The sequence below is a fragment of the Gymnogyps californianus genome, chromosome 9 (genome assembly GCF_018139145.2).
Source record: "Gymnogyps californianus isolate 813 chromosome 9, ASM1813914v2, whole genome shotgun sequence".
Lineage (NCBI taxonomy): Eukaryota > Metazoa > Chordata > Aves > Accipitriformes > Cathartidae > Gymnogyps > Gymnogyps californianus.
In genome coordinates this window covers 4,393,129-4,412,358 of record NC_059479.1, presented here as the reverse complement: position 1 = coordinate 4,412,358, position 19,230 = coordinate 4,393,129, and the positions used below count along the sequence as shown (strand labels likewise).

General features: G+C 35.9%; 1 long non-coding RNA gene across 2 annotated transcripts in view; it reads left to right on the top strand.

Moving 5' to 3' along the window:
- Positions 1-19,230, top strand: part of LOC127019732 (uncharacterized) — a 185,935-nt gene that overhangs the window by 125,267 nt on the left and 41,438 nt on the right. Inside the window, exons 3-4 of one of the 2 annotated variants that reach the window (XR_007766966.1) lie at positions 1,973-2,032; positions 9,670-10,287. This is a non-coding gene — a long non-coding RNA (uncharacterized LOC127019732). Of the gene's footprint in view, positions 1-1,972; positions 2,033-9,669; positions 10,288-19,230 lie in introns of those variants that run through there. The other variant, XR_007766965.1, reaches the window with a different exon arrangement.

The following is a 19,230-nucleotide window of genomic DNA, read 5'->3' as shown; positions in this document are numbered from 1 at the left end:
GAGTTCGTGTTCAATAAGAGTGTACAAGTTGTTTTGGATTATGAACACAGACTGCACAGGAATCTGGATTCTTTTTCTCACAGGTTCAGTATTCTAGAAGTTTGTCTTTGGGTCATTGTGGGTATTCTCTTGCTAAAGATGTTATTGTAAGAATTATAGAACTCTGAATTAGATAGTAACTTTTCTTGCAAATTAGGGATGAGGCAAACCAGCTTGTATAACAAGTGTGTAACTGTAACAGTTCAACTAATGTGTGTTACTTTTCTAGACATACGGGTTTTATGTGAGTGTTTCTGCTTCCTCTTAAACTGTAACAGGTTAAATTACCTTCAGTAGTGGCTTATGTTACATATTCTGTTTTACATTAAAATGGACTACGATCATTCACAGTGTTAATATGGAAGTGTGTTAGCTAACTAGTAGAGGAAATAACTCTTTGAAAGGTTTCAGCTTTTTCAGGCAAAGCATATGTTTTGAGGCAACAAAATAACTGTTGCAATGAAGGGGACTGAATCAGTAGGAATGCTTAAAACACCTATTTCAAGTACAGAATTCCTTTCTGTAATTATTGCATGTTCAGGCCATGACTTGTTCTTGGAACCTCATAGGTCTCGGGGAGCCTTTCACTGCAGCAATTAATGAGTAACCAAAAAGGATAAGGAAAGTCACAGACAGGCTCAGTCTGGTTGATGCTTCAACTTTTATATCACAAGAAATATTTCTGTTGAAGATGCTTAGGAAGTAGTAGTCAAATACTCTTCACTAGGCTGAAAGTATTTCCTCCCTTCTGCAGAGTACAAAACATAACCTGGTTCACTGCAGGGAAAAAAAAAAGGGTGTATGTGGTGATATATTGCAGGACATGTCAGGTACTCTGTGGCGGAAGACTCCTGATTGTTTGTTAGGTGAGAGTGAAACCCTCCTACACCCCTAAAATCCAGTTAAACTGAATATTTTTGTACATGTTCTGAATAAATGAGAAGGAAACTTTACCACCATTCAGAATATTGAATTACAATACTAGATACCTAAGGTATCACTGAAAGTTGTATTTAAACCATCAAAACCAGAATAATTCAACATTTAAAGTCTTTTTGCTCCATTCCCTGTCTGTGCAAAGTTGTTTAGATTATCTATGAAATGCCCCCGCCCACACACATTGGCTTTGATATGCAACTAACTCTTATCCCTCGTAGTTATACCATTACAGGGTAGTTATAAGTTGATATAGTGACTGCAAAAAGTGAAATGGCTGGATTCAGGGAAAAAATATATTTATAACTTGGATAAAAATATATTAAACACTGTGAATGAACTATGATTTAACTACTACTCAGTAGAACACTGGTCAATATTATGTCAATTTTCAGAGGGAAAAAAAATAAATACAATAAATACTCTCAGAACAACAACAACAAAAAGAACACAAGGTACCCCTCCGGCAGTCAAAATTCCCTGACTTTCTTCCAGACAAGTTCTTCAGCGTTCACACTGAAAAAAAAGTTAAACAGTTCTTTGATTGAATTTATCGATTATGATCTGTTACAGTATTGTACTGTAATTTTCTATGAATGAGGTTCAGGAATACGTCACATTTTTGAACACTTTTGCAGCATCCACCAGCACAGTCATATGGAAATAATGGTGAAAAATACCCAGACAGGTCATTCTGATGAATTGTGAGATATGTATGGCAATGGAGAATGCACTTTCTTTTCTGTCTAGATGCTAGCTGGCCTTCTTTCAAGCAACTTAAGAATTGCTTACAGCAACATGTACAGATTTTTAAGGAAACATGTATGAACGTTCATTTTCTGTACCCAATTAACAAACTGACTTTTTCAGCCAAAAACAAGAGGACAAAGGAAACACAGGGAAAATAAGTTCTGAAGTCTGAACAAACAGAGCATCTTTAGAAATGCAAAGGAGAAATTACTTATTCTTCACTTTTTTTTTTTTTCCTTCTGTGTAGGAAGATGCCAGCTGGTTGGTGTGGTGGCCTCCAAACGGCAGGGCAGGAGAGGCAGATGTGGTAGGTTTGCTTTCCCCTGACTGGTGTTACTGCTTTCTGTAACTGACCCCTGGTAGCAAACAGCAAAAGTTGAAGGGCAGAGTTCAGATCATGTGAAACTCCATCTGAGGGTTGGTTTCTTAAGAGCACACTTCCAATTTGTCAGAAGGCACTGTGTATGGCGAAACTCATACAAAGAATGACTGTTGTGTCACTGTGCTAAGAGAGCTTTCTGAGAGATAATCCCTAGGAAAAAAGCTACTGGAGAAATGAATGAAACGTTCTTGGCTGGCAAGATAATAGTTTCTGCTGCTTCCTCTAGGTTGTTTCTTTCTCTTCCATGCGAGAAAGTGCATTCCCATTTTAAGAAACTGTAAGGATTACCACACATAGTTTTCTACTGTACAGGCAACTATTGCCATTGAAATCCTCATAAGCAAGGAAACAGAAGTTTAAGGCAGGTAGTGGATAACAGGCAAAACATGCACTGGAGTTCCACAAATTACTCTGCTGTAGCTACTGTGATCTTAAACTTTGCCTACTTTTTCTCCTCTCTCCTCCAATAATGCACAGCTTTCTAGCACCATTATTAGTATTCAACAAACTGCCTTTTCACAAATCAACAGAACCAAATGTCCACAGGTACAAAAATTTTATCATAAAACCTCAGCAAAGCACAGAAAGAAGTTTCTTTTACTACACTTGGCCCTTTCTTCCAGAGAAGCTTTTTCCTTCTCTTTTATGTTGTCGTGGTTTAACCCCAGTCAGCAGCCAAGCACCATGCAGCCGCTCCCTCACTCCCCCCTCCCCGCTCCCAGTGGAATGGGGAGGAGAATCGGGAAAGAAGGTAGAACTTGTGGGTTGAGATAAGAACAGTTTAATAACTAAAGTAAAATATAATACTAACAATAATAATAATGAAATACAATAATAATAATAGTAGTAATGAAAAGGAATATAACAAAAGAAAAGGAGAGGGGGAAAGAAAAAAAAAAAGAAAAAACCCCCAGTGATGCACAATGCAATTGCTCACCACCTGCTGACTGATGCCTGAGCCGCGCCTCCCGGCCAACTCCCCCCAGTTTATATACTGAGCATGATGTTCCATGGTATGGAATATCCCTTTGGCTAGTTGGGGTCAGCTGCCCCGGCTCTGCTCCCTCCCAGCTCCTTGCACACCTGCTTGCTGGCACAGCATGGGAAACTGAAAATCCTTGGCTTAAGATAAGCACTACTTAGCAACAACTAAACCATCAGCGTGTTATCAACATCATTCTCACACTACATCCAAAACCCAGCACTGTACCAGCTACTAAGAACAGAGTTAACTCTGTCCCAGCTGAAACCAGGAAATATGTCCAGGAAATTTCCCTCCTAGTGCTTTCTCCAGTTCTCAGTTGATCTGGATAATTTTGCAGGTCTGGTTTTGGTTAATTTTTTGATGAATGGTCTCTAGGAGAGTGCTCAGATATTACGGTGATATAAGATTATGATCTTGTTTAGATTAAGATATTGGTTATAAGAGACAAGAATTTATTTCCGCATTTTAAACCTGATATTCAAACTATGCACTTGGTAAAGATTTGAATCCATACCTGTTTTGGTTTTGCAAATGTATCTATTTGAAAGTGTACTAGCAGTATCAGCCAAAACGGACTGAATAGAATGAGTAGGAGTAAGTCAAAGCTCACAACTGCAGTCTGTAGATGTGTCATTTCCCTTTACTAATTCACCTTTCACTTAAATGGAGTAATAACAACTTATGCTGGTGATGTGGCAGCCCAAAAATGGGGAACATGTTGTTATCTTTTGAAAAGCAATAGGAAGTATTACTAGGTGTGGTAATTGAAAAGGATTTCCCACAGTTTATTTTTTGTACAGATTAAATAACTCTTCGGTAAAATGTCTTCCGGAACATTGTGTTTTATATAATGAATGCCTACTATTTACCAGTAGTATTAACAGCAGTACTTAAAATTTTGTTATCAAAGACTGTTAGCACAGTTGCAGGTATTCTGTGAACACCTGGAATATTCATTATTCCCCCTCTTAATATATATAGTTCATAGGAACTTACATAAGCTGATGTTATAATCAGTGTCCATAATCTGTCATAACTAAGAAAACATTGCTATTTTCTGTGGAAAAAAAATGCAATTACCAAACTTGTAATTATGGAGCAATCCACATCAACTTGCAGTATTCAGAGGCTCTTGCTGTTCGTCTTCTGTTGACTTTTTCATTCTACGCTTTTCATTTTTCCTCCCCTGAGATGTAAATACCTATAGTCGAGAAATCGCTCTTATTAGGCAAATAGTTGCTAACCCATAGTACGAGCACATAACTGCTCTCCCCATTGAGCTAGTTTTTATTTATGTCTATTCCTCAAGTGTTTACCACTCCTGGAAATGTTCTGTACAACAGCCAATTCTGCCAAAATTCATAAGCAAATTAGCTCAGTATCGGCATTTGGAAAAACTGCAGTTTAATGGTTTTGGCATCTGAAACAAATAGCCATGAAAAAATTGCTTTGTAATAAGGAGAGAATGAGAAGAAACAACAGGGACAGAAAAATGAGTATGTGTTTAGGGTCACCTTTACACTCCCTAGATTTTGAAATGCAGACTAGCCATTAATACTCCATAATGTATTTCCTATGACTTTACTCCTTATGTCCTTCTATAGCTAAAGCTTTTACAAGTGAAATTCATTGACTCTTCAGCATACAGAAGTTAAAGGCTGGACACTATATGAAGAGTCATTTTTAAACCCTGGCCTCTGTTTGACATAGAATGCAGGAATGAAGTTAGTACTTCTGACAAGGCCCTCACTTGTCTTCTCCATGGCTCTTTATTCTGACAGACTATGAGTAATACATACAGCTCTTATACCTATTTTAATGACAGCTTCCTGTCTGCTGCTTTTTGGGGTAGAGGGGTTGAGAGGGGCAGGTCAGATATTAAATTTGGTCAAATAATGTGCAAGATGGCAGCTACTGGACAAGTTCTTTAAAAAAAGATCCACTGGAGGGTACTCAATAGTCAAATCCATTCAATCCAAGGAAAGGTCATATGCCTTTGGTATGTTCTTCGTCTTTCCTAAATGCCCATCTATGGCTGCCTGTTAGAGACAGAATGACACACAGCCTTGGTCTGGTCCAGGAAGGCTATTCCTATGTTCTTACACTGGATTCCATAGATTATAATTTCATGGCTGTTACATTAACAGAAAAATCTTTCAGAGCCTAAAATCTTCTTTCCATTTCAAGATAAGATTTCTGGGCAGAGGGTATTCTGTCTTTTCTTTGGTTAATCTTTCCTTATAAACAATTTTATTTAGAAAAGAGAACAAAGGCTTTTAGGTAAAAAATAGAACAAGTTTTCAGGTGAAGTCTTCCTTCAGATCTTGAATAAAAGAAGCAAACTTCAAAGATGAATATAAGTTGAATTTAGCTGTATTAGTTTATAAATGATTTAGCTTTACAAACTTTAGTAGGTCATTTAAAGAACAATATCTACCTCCGGTGTTTGTAAAAAAATCTTAAAAATCATTTAGTATTTTTGTGATTACAGACTAGTTAGGATTTCTTCAGTTTTTATTCTAGAGATATAGTTTGTTTAAAGGTTTCATGAAAAAGATAAGAATTGCTAAAACTGAACAAAAATATTTAAAATAGCTGACTTTTTTTTTGTTCTAAGAGCAGAAGATTGCAGGAGTGACAAAAGGATTGTTAATGTCTATCAGTAGAATGCTAAAATCTTGAAGACCTTGCATGACAGATGGATACTACTTCAGCTAAAACTACAAGAATATCTTTGATCCCTGAGATAAATCTGATTGTACATTGGCATAACAAACTTAGTATTAATACTGCCCTATCAATATAATTGAAGGAGGAATAGCAGTCTGGCTTTTGAAGGCCTTTAAAAATGCTTTATAAGCATCTGTGTGAAAAGAAATTTTGTTCATTTTTCTAAGCAGTTACGGGTAAGACAAAAATATATTTTTTCTCTTCTTTTCTGATGGCCTACCTTCTTCTGGCTTTTCTACAAAGTTAAATCTGATTGTCATTGATTTTAATATAATATGGGTTAAACTTCCTAATTAATATTACCCTTATGCTTATGTAGACTTCAAAAAAAGTTTTAAATAATCCATTGTAAAGGACTATGTTTAAATCCCTGACCTTCCACGTTGTATTGTAAATGTAATAAAATGTTTGTCGGACACTTCATAGTCCATTAGAAAGAAATTAATAAAAGAGGAGAAAAAAAGCTTATTAAATCCAGGTGACAGTGTCCCCTGGACACTTACACATCTTTAAAGTACAATAATTATTTAGAGAGTTCTTAATAAAAATTCTGGAAATTCTTTTTCAAAGCAAAAGAATACTACTAGTCTGCTGATTTCATTCCTTTTAAGGAGCTATGGCACCTCTACAAGGTGTTTCAGAGCACAGGTCATGTTAAAAGCTCTGTGTATATAAGCCCAATGTAATAGTTATTAGATTGACATCTTTGTTACTGTAGAAATGAAGTCCAAAAGCTCATGTGAACAGTTTGTCTGGCTATAAGGAACCTAGCTATTGTGTAATTATTAGGAAATAACATGGAAGTGTCTCTCATTAGTTTTCTGTATCAGGTGGGGAGTCCTTCAACAAAACGAACATGTCTCTTCCTGTAAACTGAGCAGCATTCATGTTCAGAACTTGAAATAAATTTTGAGAATAATTCTTTGGATTTTGGTTTCAGAATTCACAACAATAAATCTCATTCTCTTTTGTACCTGTTGTGAATGCAAAGTGCCACCATGGAGAACATAGTTCCAAATTACCTAAATAAGCAGAAGCCTCCTGAATCCCAGTTCAGCATTTTAGCTACTTAGACCCTACGTATGCCATCAGACATGCAAGTATGATATGTTGCACTACTTCTTAGCACAATCCTGACCCAGCATGTCTTTGAGATGTTGGTGTGACTTTATGGCAAGTTGCCCAGCTATTGTCTCTCTACATGGCTTTTACCTTAATAAAAGTCTCTGCCTGTTACAGTTTAGGTTGTAATAGTGTGTGTATGTGTATTCATCTTTCCAAAATCACGTTTCTAAGCAGTTGTAGAGTTCCTGTATCACTGTGGCAGACTGTAGAAAACCCGAATAACTCAGTTGGCTGATACAACTTCTCCAGGGGAGACTTAATGAACTGGCCTATTCTAAATCCAAGTTTCTATGGCAGTTGATCAGTATCATTACATTTTTACTGAATTCTAGCCATAAATGCATAAAATTCAATAGATTAAAATTATATCCTTTTGGTTATCATTGCATTTCCTATGTATATATAAGCTGAATTAGAGTGGGAAGGGAGGCAAATATAAAATGAATAATTATACAAAAAAGCCACAGTCCTTTTGTCTCAGCTAAATGCCCAACATTTTTGATGCTAGGCACTCTATTGCAGCTAACTGTAAACTACGTTTAATGCCTTAGGAAATAAAATGTGTTTAAATATTACGGTGGTAAAATCAATCTCGATTATTATGAGAAATAAAACAGCTATATTTTTGGCAGTAATTTTTTTTTAGGATTTCAGTAAAAATAAACGGAAATACAGAAATAATAAATGAGCAAACAGTGGTTTAATCACTTTGTAAGTTGCTAGAATGATCTCTGAATAAGGATAATTTCCCTAATTCAGCTGTATCAGCTATTGTAGGGAAATTAAAGTGTCGCTGATCAAGCAATTCTAACAGTGCTCCTGCTCCCCGCCCCCAATATGAAATCTTCCAAATGTCTTTACATTACTTGCATAACCTTTTGAACAACCGGCACTTTTTCTGTCATGTTTCAACACTAAACACTAGTGGACAGTCTGAAACTATTTCATGATCACAGAGGGCAGCAGTGGTATTGCTGCTGGTCCTGAGGACCATAAAAGGTAGGAAAGTGTGGGGAAGGATGAGGGATCAGGGGCTATCACAGGGAAGGGCTCATGGATAGCGTGTGTGAAGAGTGAAAGGAGTTCAAGTAGTGAAAATTCACCCTCAGAAAATCTGAACTTTGTTTTTTACAATTCTGTTTCTGGAGCTTCAGGGGAGCAAAAAAATGTATACTGTAATTCTGCAAAGCTACATGAGCAATACTCTGCCATCTGGGAAATAAAAAAGACCCACAAAACAGCAAGTGTGCCTGCAGCAACTGGTCACCCTGATCAAAGGCGCTGGCGCAAAAAGCAAAGAGGGAAATGGGAAAAATCATACACTTCTGGTTTGAAAACAGCCCTGATGGCAAAGATTTCTACTCGCAGTCCCATGTGCCTTTCATATTCCCTAAGACATGAAAGGGTGGCTTTATAGGGATTGGTATTGAAAAGAGGGATTTATTTAAACTGAAGAGTCCAGAAACACGACCGGATACTCTGTTGTCAGAGGTCCCTGTGCACTGGGGTGGAGGAGTGGGTGCTGAGGAGCAGCTGAGCACTGGCTGCAGCTGGCTGGCTGTAAGGGGATGACACTGAGGTGGCTTGTCCCCAGGCCACATTTGGTTCACGGTCAGGAGTGCATATAGTGCTGAACTTCACCGAGGCTGATGTTAGGTGGATATTTCCCTGTAAAGTTTGCTGCTACTCACAGGAAACTCTTTATTAGGTGGATGAAATACTCTAAATCATGCAGTGCTTCTCAGCTCTACCTGAACCTTTCCTGGGTAATGTTACAACTCATTGTGAACTAGATCCGTCTTTGTCAGGAAGAAAGTTCTATAAAGCATACATTTTTAAAAAAACTCAACAAAACACTCCCCTAGAAAAACCCAAACAAAACCCCAAACCTAACTCCCCTCCCTCCAAAAAAACCCAGAAAAAAGAAAGCCACATTTTTGAACCATAATGTCTAGAGGAATGCTGATGTAACTGCAGATGTCAGTATCGGTCATTTTACACGTTTTGCAGTGTTCCATTTTCATCTTTATGTATATATGGCCTTTTCCAACCTTATAAATATATATTTTCCAGGTATAAAACATCTGACATTCACTTCTTGAGAACCAGCCAGAATTCTTTCAATTTTCTAAGTTATTTCCTTCTTACTCTTTCCAGTATCTCTCTGTTTAAGCCAACTGATTTGAACACACTCTTTTCCTATTTAATCCTGTCATTTTTACTGTGAATATTGCAATTGTTTTTTGTTTGTTTTGGTTTTTACATAGCTGTGTTTTTCCAACACAGCTGTCACAGTGCCTTGTTTTGATAGATACCTTGACACTCCTAAGTGTCCACCCTCTTCCCTAGGCTGACATTTCTGTGGAGCTGAATGCAAATTTGTGTATACTATCAGCATCAATGCTAAGCAAATATATATCTAAAATCTAGTTCTCTTCTGGCAGATGGTGGTGGCAAGCAGTAGTGCTGATAGGCCTGGCACCACCTCCTCATCATCGTGGCTGGTGGCATGATGAATGTTTAGGGAGAATAGTGTAGCGTAAATATTTTTCTGTTAAGCGGTTACCAGCATTGGTATTGTATTATTTTGGGCAGGAAAGTAGAGGGGTTTATCTCATTTGTTATTTATCTGTTTATAGTCCTTTTGTTTCCTACCTTTATGATCTTGAGCTCAGAAGCTGTTTCCCTGTGGATCTGAAAAGCAATTATCTTTGTACAACAGCTAGGTGTTTCACATGGATGAAAATTTAGCACGTGCTTTTGAAAACCTATGATCAACACATGAGGACACCAAGATATACGTTCAGCAGAAAAGGAGATTGTCACCCACATGAAAGGACGAACTTTTTAAATACAACAACAAAAAAAGTATAGAATCCTCTGCTGTTTAGGCAATAAATTCAACTGTGCATGTCTCCATTATATCCCTTTTTTGTTGTTAGAGTTTTTTTGTGGTCAATGAATAGCAGGCTCAGGGAGGGGAAGGGGCTTCCTGTGCCAAAATTTTTTTCTCCGTGCAAGTGGATTGGTAAGACTGCCTTTTCTTATTTTAATATATTGTACTTCTAGGGCTTTAAAACTGATCTTTAAAAAAAAAATATTATTGTAGTGAAGCCTTGTATTTTCAATGCATAAAAATATTTCCTCATGTATGTCATTATTATGCAGAATATCAACTGCCTCAGAGTCCTTAAGAAGTAAAACGTTGCATTACAGAGCTTTCTGAGATGACATAGTTCACTGCTGGCATTAATGTTTTTAATAAATATGACAAAACAACTTCTCTGAGAAGTGTGTTGTTGGTGAATCAGCAGTGAGAACTTCAGACTCATAGGGAAAGGCTCAGGACAACTTGCAGTTCATCTGGGCAGTACGCTAATCTGAGACCAGAACATGCTGGAGAAGATCCCTCCCTCTGCCTCCAAATGAAATTTTTTTTCTGTCCCATCTCTCCAAAGTAGTAATCTGGAGATATTTCAGGAGAACTTTAAAACTGCTTTTTCTCATCTATGCTTCACTATTTTCATGGAAAATAAGGGTCTGGATTGCAAGATCTGGATTCTTTAGACAATATATATATGATTTGTCTTACTTTTTAAGGAATTAATTCTCTTTTATTGTAAGGATGGTATATCTTCGTATTAACCTGTTGCTTTCTCTGTAACTCCAATATTATTAGAATAAGAATTATGTCTATTAATCATAATTATTTACCATAATATGTGCTAGTATGGGATATGGATAAGCCATAGTTTGGGACTTTTTTCCTCTGGCCTTTTCATAATAACTTTTTATAGAAGTTTGGCAACTGAGTTAACAGAAAGAATGCTGAGCTGTAGGTAGTCATTCAGCTAGGTACTCAGTGTGCAGGGAAGTGCATGTTCTGTACTGGTTTTCAGAGCACAGGAGTCAAGATGTCTTAAGATGATCAGTATTTTAGTTTTCAAGGTTGGTAGTGCACTAACAATAGCTTATTAAAAATTCATACTATATATTTTACAAAAATGTTTTAATTATACTGAGAAAGGTGTTCTCTCATGAATTTCAAGTAATTTTTTACATGTTTTTGTAACATCGTGCACCTTTATTTTAAATAAGATGACTATTAAACCAAAACAATAACTTGTGTTTCTTAATTGGCGTTACTAACACAGTTGTCTCAATAACATTCAGATTATTTTTATTTTTGGAGAAAAATAATTGTATATTTGTGTCTACATTTTGTGGAATGATGAAGCAGCACAATCCACAGCAGATATTACTGATTCACTGAAGGAATCAAATACTGAAGAAGAGATTTGCACCTATCTTAGCTATATGAATAGAATCAAAAGTCTAGAAATCAGAAGTTCATGGTGATAAAAAACCAGCTTATTCCCACTGATAAATGCCTTAGTTCTAACACCAGAGAGTTGCCCATTGATCTTATGTGTCCTGTGCACTGACGGCAGACAGTGCCTGGGTACGAGTTTGCAGCGTTTTGTCTTCTGAGACATGAGAACTGCACTAAGAACTGTTGGATGACCTGCTAGCCATCATTTTTGTTCTGCAATGGCTCAGCGTTCTTGTTAATGATGATACAAAAGGAATTATCGTCTCTGGTATAGCCTTTGGTTTTGCAGTGATTATCCCGGACAAGTAAAAACTTTATGCTATAAGAAGGAATATGAAAAAATTCCCCCTCCCTACAATATTTTCATGTTTTGTCTTAGTAAATCCTTAATTCTTTGTGTGGCTCATGTAGATCAGATAAACATCCAAAGTATATGACAATAACCATATTAGACAACTACAAAGGAAAACACGTCAGTGATTTCATAGAGCTCAGTTTCTTAACTAGTTTATGGTTTTTAGTCAATGGAATAGCGTAAAAGAATTTTCATGGGTTTTTTTTAGATATAGTTTCATAAATAATACCTTAATGGCTACAGATGACATGCAGTACCACATGAAAGGCCCTTTAGACTCATGTAAAATACATGGCCTAGGAGAAAAGCAATCTATGTGTTCTATGAAAAAAATGACAGGAGGCTTAACGTAAAATTCTGCTCTCAGAAGGGCAAAAAAGAACAAAAATGCGTTTGCTTTACGAAAGCTAAATTTTTGTGGGCCAGTTTTGATTTTTTGACAAGTCAAAATTGTTCTGTCTATGAAACATATTGAAGGTAGCTGGGAGACAATAAAATGGCAGGTTAATGTTTGAGGGAAAATGTCATCCATATAAAACAAAGCGTGCAAATGGGAACTATCACATCTGAGGCTTTAGTAAATCAAATTCATGAAAGGTCATATTGTAGAAATTCTGAATACAGATGTATATCTCATCAGATTCTCAGCATAAAATTAAGAATGAATATGAAATAAAAGATAACACTTTCCTGATATAACTCATTTAGGTATAGTTCACTGAAAAATACACAATATGAGCAATTTAGAGGAGCAAAATTTTTGACCACTTGGGCAGGCGTCCAGACTGTAGTTTCAAAAGGCAAAGAATATAGAAAACAGTGTTATTCAAGACTAGTTAGCTTCTTAGTTTGTAAAGTCTGTAAATATGAATTCTTCTGTCTTTAAGACGGATTTGGTGACAGACTATTTTCTGGAAGTACAGTCTCAACACATTAAATATTTGGATCCAATTAAGAGAAAGTCACTATGTACCTTGGAATAAGGTGGAGATGTGGGTTAACTTCCGAGCTAACTTGTGAGGCAGCCCAGTGAAAGGGATGCATGGGCTGGAAACTGTAGGAAAGAGATTGCAACAGAACATCTAAATTAAGAAAAATGACCACTGATGGGTCTTCTTAATAGTGTGCAGAAGAGAGGCACTTGAGTTAGTTTTTGGATACTCCTTTAAAGCCCGAAGAGAGAAGCTTGAAAATCCAGGGCCTTCTGAATTTTTGTCACATACGAAGGAACTTTAAATATTGAGATTGTACTTTTCCTTATTTAAAATATTTCTTTCTACAGAAAAGGTTATTTAGTTGTTATTATGAAATTCACTGTCTACAGGACAGGAAAATTAAAGGGAGGAGGGAAAATAAAGTTATAGTGAAAAAATAAAAGCATTAACCAAAAGCTGAAACAATGTAATTAATTCTTTACTTTCTCCATTAGGATAAATCCAGTAATGTAAATTACCAAAGTCATAATTTTCGTTAATGCTATAGCTGTAGAATGACTTCACATCCACGTTTTTTCATTGTGAATTGACAATCATTTAAGAAATAAGTGGCACTTAAGATATGAACAGCTGGAGCTGTCACCACCTCTTTCTCCTGTGTTAGCTGTCAGCTGGTCAAAATCTTATTCCTGTTTCTCCATTTCTTATGCTTATGAAATACTGTACGGTGTTCACTGGTGCCTTCGAGTGTGGTGTTTAAAAAAAAAAAAAGAGAATGGCTTTGCAAAAGATATTAATGGCTTTAGGACTGGGAAAAGAGCGTGCGTGGGTGAAGGGAACATCTGCTGAGCGGATACATTATGTTTCACAGGGCACAGAAAAACGTTGGGTCCTTCAGGTCAAGTCTGTCAGTTCCCATCTCCATGAAAAGCATGTTGTAAGCTGCTATATTATACCAGGTAATATTGTTGAGGGAATGATTGTGAACTTGTGACACCATCTTAGGTACACTTGTCTCCTGCATGTGATTTGCTCCTGCAGAGCTTTGTTTTAGGTCAAAGGTTTTATCTACTTTTTTTTTTTCCTTTTTCCAATTGTAATCAGTTTAGTTAAAGTCTCTGTGGCTTGTGGGACTTTGGATATTCTGTAGCTATGGAATTTCAATTTAAAATCTGCTGTGAATAAAACAAGTAATTTTTTCATTAATCCAAAAAATATTTATTTAACAAATAAGTATCTCAAGAATAATAGGCTGACTGTTACAGGAAGGATAACTTCCTGATACTGGTTTTAAGATTTTAAAGTAAACCACAATGAAAATACAGTAGAGTAGGAATTCTGTAATACCAAGCTAAATAAACTAAAATACAAGTGAATCTATTCAGTGACAATTCTGACAACTGCATTAAAATTCATTGTTAGTCACTATTGCTTCTCCCACCCCGGACCTGTTTATTGCTCAAACAACCTCAAGGGACTGCAAAGCATCTGAGGGAATGGAGGAGATCGGTTTTGTTTAGTGGGGGTTTTGAGGACTTTTTCAAGCTCAAAATGATGATATGGTTCATTAACTGTTTCTGTTACCATTAATCTGTTCACATTCTTTCTATAACTTCTATGTTGTTCACTTATTTCTTGAGATAAATGCTGAATGGGTCAATGCAAACGACAACAGAGATTTTGGGAAGGTGGGTTTATACGGTATTGCCTGGACGAGCAAGAAGCAGAAAAGGGATCTAGGTTAATACCTGTACAATGCCTATGACCACAAGCTTGATGCCCACGACATACTGTCAAAGTTTGTGGTGGCTGAGCGAGGGTACAGTTAGCAATCCCTAATCTGTACTACAGATTAGTATACTAGCCTACTATATGTGTGTGTATATATACATATCTTTATACATATACTCGCCTAGTAATCAGTATATAGGCTAGCAAGGTTGGATCGTAGTTGGCTGTTGCTAAAACATATAGCAGAATCACGACAGCTTTAATGTGCTGCTACATAAAGGGGAAAGATAGAGTTGTGTGCTGAGATTCTACAGTAAAATACTGTCCCAGGACAGTACTTTAGGCTTTTCTCAGGAGTGTGAGAGGAGTTGATTGGATTGAAACACATGAGAAATTTATGTAGAGACCCTAAACTCATCATGGTGTAGATTTCATCAACATATAAAACCAGCCTGCACATCAATGTGTTACATATATGCTCCTTTAGGTTTATCTGTAGCCATTTCTGTAAGGATCCAGTGCAGACTTAGTTTCCTAATTCCTCTGGAAAAATTAGCTACTTATTAGTTATTAATCAGAACTACCTTTTGCACATGTATGTTCTATATAATTATCCTATCCATATTGCATCAGGAGGCATAATTTGTGAGGCCAAATAATAGAAAAATTTAAAATTTGCTTTTTTGTACCACCTGAAGCTGTCTGGAATTGCATAAAAGCTATTTAAAATGAAATTGTTGTATTTTTAACTTATAGAGAGCTAAAGCTGTGATTTCTCTAGACACCCATAAACTACACAGATTTTCATTACTTTTTTTTTAACCTTCCTTTGAGCCTTTTGTACTACTCCACTTTGTTTGTTGATGCTCAGCTTCTTTTAAAAGGGTATATCCGAATAAATACAAGTTAATAAAGGACAGAGGGTGCAATGGGAGTTGCTGGGTCATAGAGCTCAGTTCCCTGCAACTGGAGGCAACTAGATCATAGAAATACATTCATAAATCGTGCTCGTTTTCAAGTTTTTGGCTGTTGTTTTTACCACTGCTACTTGCGTTATGAAGCTGTTAACGTTCTTAAAATCCTTACTGCTTGGAACTCTTTCCCAATTTCCATTAACAAACAGCCAGTTTTTGCACGAGTCTTTTTATTTAGTTGAAGTTAATCTAAAAGAAAAGTCAATGTATTCAGTTTCCAGCCTTTATTTAGGGAAGATGCACTTTCTTAAAAATTTCATCTAAGATAAAAAAAATATGCAATTATCTGCTGGGATTAAAAATCACTTTATTTTGGTGATTAGTGGCCATAATCATAAGGTCTGACCAGTCTTTTGTCAAAAGGGGATTAGTATTTTCCTGTCTCACTGGGATAATTCTTACGATTGTGTTTGTGAGATTCAGGAAATTCCCTAGGATGTAGTGGAAAAGTTACCACTGGAAAACACAGATAGTTTGTAACAGTGAAATCAGCTGAAGCTCATCTTGCTTTACATAGCATGCATTAACAATAAGCATGATAGAAAGGACCCAAAGGCAAAATGGTAAAAATGGACCCACCAAATTTCCATATAAAATTGTGTTGATTTAAGAGTCCTATCTTGGGAAGGGTTTCCATTTGGCCCCTGCAGTCCCTTCATATAAATTTCGACATGGATGGGGAAAGAGGTGTTTGTTTTGTCCTCTTATAACTTTGTAATCATAGTCAAATCCCAGCACACCAGTGAGTTTTGGTTCTACGAATGCGTTTTAGAGCATTCCTTCTTCTCCCCCCGGGTCACACATTGAAGTTTCCATAAATTAGTAATGTTAATCAATATATAGTTTACTCATATCTCACTCAACTGAGTTAAATATCCTTGGTTTAACAAGGAACTCTCTTTTTCTTTCTAGTTTGTACCTTTTAGATATCAACTTTGCATCTCATAAGTGATTTATAGGCCATACAGTAATTCATTCAAGGTTAAATGCACACTTGGGTGCAACATAAGTGAAGTGATTTCAACTTACCTTTTAGTCCACAGAAGAAAACAAAACTATTTCTTCAGTAATAGCAGAATAGGAATATATTGTGAAACCAGATGAATATTATGTCTGGTTAGAAAGTTTAGCAGAGTGTTTTTCTTAACTGGTACGTAGTCCTAATAATTGCAATGAAGAAAAGAGGAATATTTCTGTGAAAAATACTTTCAAGACTGTAAACCTTCAGGGATTTAATCTTTCATCCTCAAAACTTCATTACTCTAAAGACATTAACTTTGTAAAGAGTTTGCTATATAAAAGAGTTAGCATTCTGACAAAGAACCTTGAAAAACTTGCAAGAATTTCTGATGAAAGCATGTTAAAACATTTGATGTGGATAAATAACACACATGCATATTCATGTTTAAAGTTATTGCACAAGTTTGATAAGACAGCAGTGAAAACACATAATTGATTCAAGATAAGATTACTTCGGCAAAAGAAAAACTTCAAGATGAACTAAATACAGTAACAGACAATAATAATAATAAAAACTTCACTGGGGAATATCGATAGGGTCAATGGCATAAATACAGTTACCATCTATTTATTTCTTAATCTCCCAAAGCTGGTTTCTTGAAATGTTTGGCCATTGTTAAGTTTATCTATAGCTTTTACCTGCATTTTATCATCATGACTATGAAGGTACTGTCTTTGAACAGAAATAATATGCCTTCTATCAAAGTGAAAGATGCCAAAATTTGTTGTCATTATCCTCTTGACTGTCTTGTCGTCATGTCCTCTCGAAAGACATCTTTTTTATGCTCATCTTAATTACAGTCAAGATGCAAATTCAGTATAAACTCTCACAGTGAGAATCTTTTCAAGAAAGAAGCAACATGTTTTTATGCGTTTGTAATCAAACTGGGACTGCGGATACTTTCATCTGTATATTCTGAAATACAAAACACAAACACTTCCTTGTCCCCCATCAAGAGAAACTGAATACTCATTGAGTAGTCTCTAAAGTAATAATTTCTCCTACTTTCAGTTCATATTCTTAAGTCCTGTATTATTAGCTTGTTTTATGATGTAACCTCAAAAAATGCTTTTGAAAGATCCCTTACGAGCACCCCCAAATTCAGTATGTCCTTAGGGAGCAGTGGATGGAAGTGGAAAAGGTCAATACTACTATGTAAATTCTTCAGTTGGAAAGTTCTACGATGTAGTCCATTCCTTTTAGTCTGTCTCATCGGCCCTTGCTACATGCCAAGTGAATTGCTGCTGTAAATAAAAGCACCTTCTGATGAACAGTACCAATTTAAAGTAGTCATTACTTTAAGTAATAACATAAGTAAAGTAGTCATCAGCTTTAAGCTGATGTTTTTAAAGAATGGGATCCTGGATCATTTTTTACAAAAGGAATTTGAAAGGTGAGATGCAGCAGAAGCAGTTAGACCTAGCAGGTGGATTAGTATTAATACAAATCTTTGTATTGAATATTACTGCTTTGAATATTAGTTCCGTACTTGTAAATACTATTCATAGATGGTGAAGCAAAAACAAATGCAGTGGCATATGTACTGATAGTATACATTGCTATTACCAGTGATCTTTATATGCATGGAATTGAATAAATTACAGTAACACAGTTTGGCATATGGCACAAAACATTTAGATATGACTTGAAGAACTATGCCTTCTGTAGTTATGCAGTGTGTCATGCAGTCTTTTAAACTATTGAATGTCTCACTGATCTTGGTCCTTAAAAATAATTTTCTTTGTTCAATATTTGCATTTGATTCAAACTAACCATTCCTTATAATTTAGCCTTTTACTGCTTGCCTAAAGAGCTACCCCTGAGCTAGCATGAAAATCAAACAGTTCTTTATGCTCCTGTATATGTGATATTTAGACTTGAAGGGGGGAGGGAAAAGACACTAAAAGTGCAGATTTCAAAACTCAATTGCTTCATATCAAACCATTGACATTCTTCAAATGTATCTTTCTTTGTTTAAAAATTATAGCCTGTAATAATACATTATTTTACAATAGATGCAATATTATACAGTGCTATGACTGTTTGGGCACAATTCAGTTCTACTGAAGAAATACGTTAACTGATACTGCAGTAAGATGAACTTTATCAGAAGAGCCAGTGTTTAGTATCTCAGAGGAAAATCTATGATTCACCATTTTCTCCGTTTCACCTAAATCAGAATTGTTTGGCAGGCGTAATGGATATACATTACAACAACAGGCGTAATGGATATAAGCGCATGCACATGTTCCTTGTTTGTGGTAGCTGAAAAACACAAAACTCTGTATTCTTAATTTTCCCTCACATAAATTTACAGACACATTAGTACATGTAGAAACATATTTAATAAAACTTAATCTGATGCCTTTGTCTAGGTTAATATGCCTGTAAGATAGATTATCTAGGATATTTCGCAAGTCTGGAAACTTGATTCATTAGGGGACCAATGAAATTAAGCGTTACTGGGTTACTATTATTATGCAAAACCTGATCAACCAAGATTTTTCAAGAATCACTTACTGTTACATTTATTATACCAATATACCAATGCCTACAAAGCACATGAAATCCAGTATATGAGCTGTGAAGCATTTCTTACCTCAGCATAAATATTTTTCTGTTTTTTCCATTCCTCTTCTCTGCCTCTTGTGCTTACAAGCATACAGCAACATTTATTGGGAAGAAGGGATAATCTTTGGATCTCACTATTTGTATAACTTGAAGGAAATAACTATATCATATTTTCTTCAGTTGTTTAGAAGGCTCAATGCTCTAGATTACTACCAAATTTTTGCCTGTCAATGTAATCATCAATTCTAACAGAATTGATCAGCTCAATTTTTTTACCTATAAATTAAAAAAAATAACTGTACAACTAACTCACTTAGATGCTCCTCATTATTTATTTGGATTGTTTCATGCATGAATGCTCAG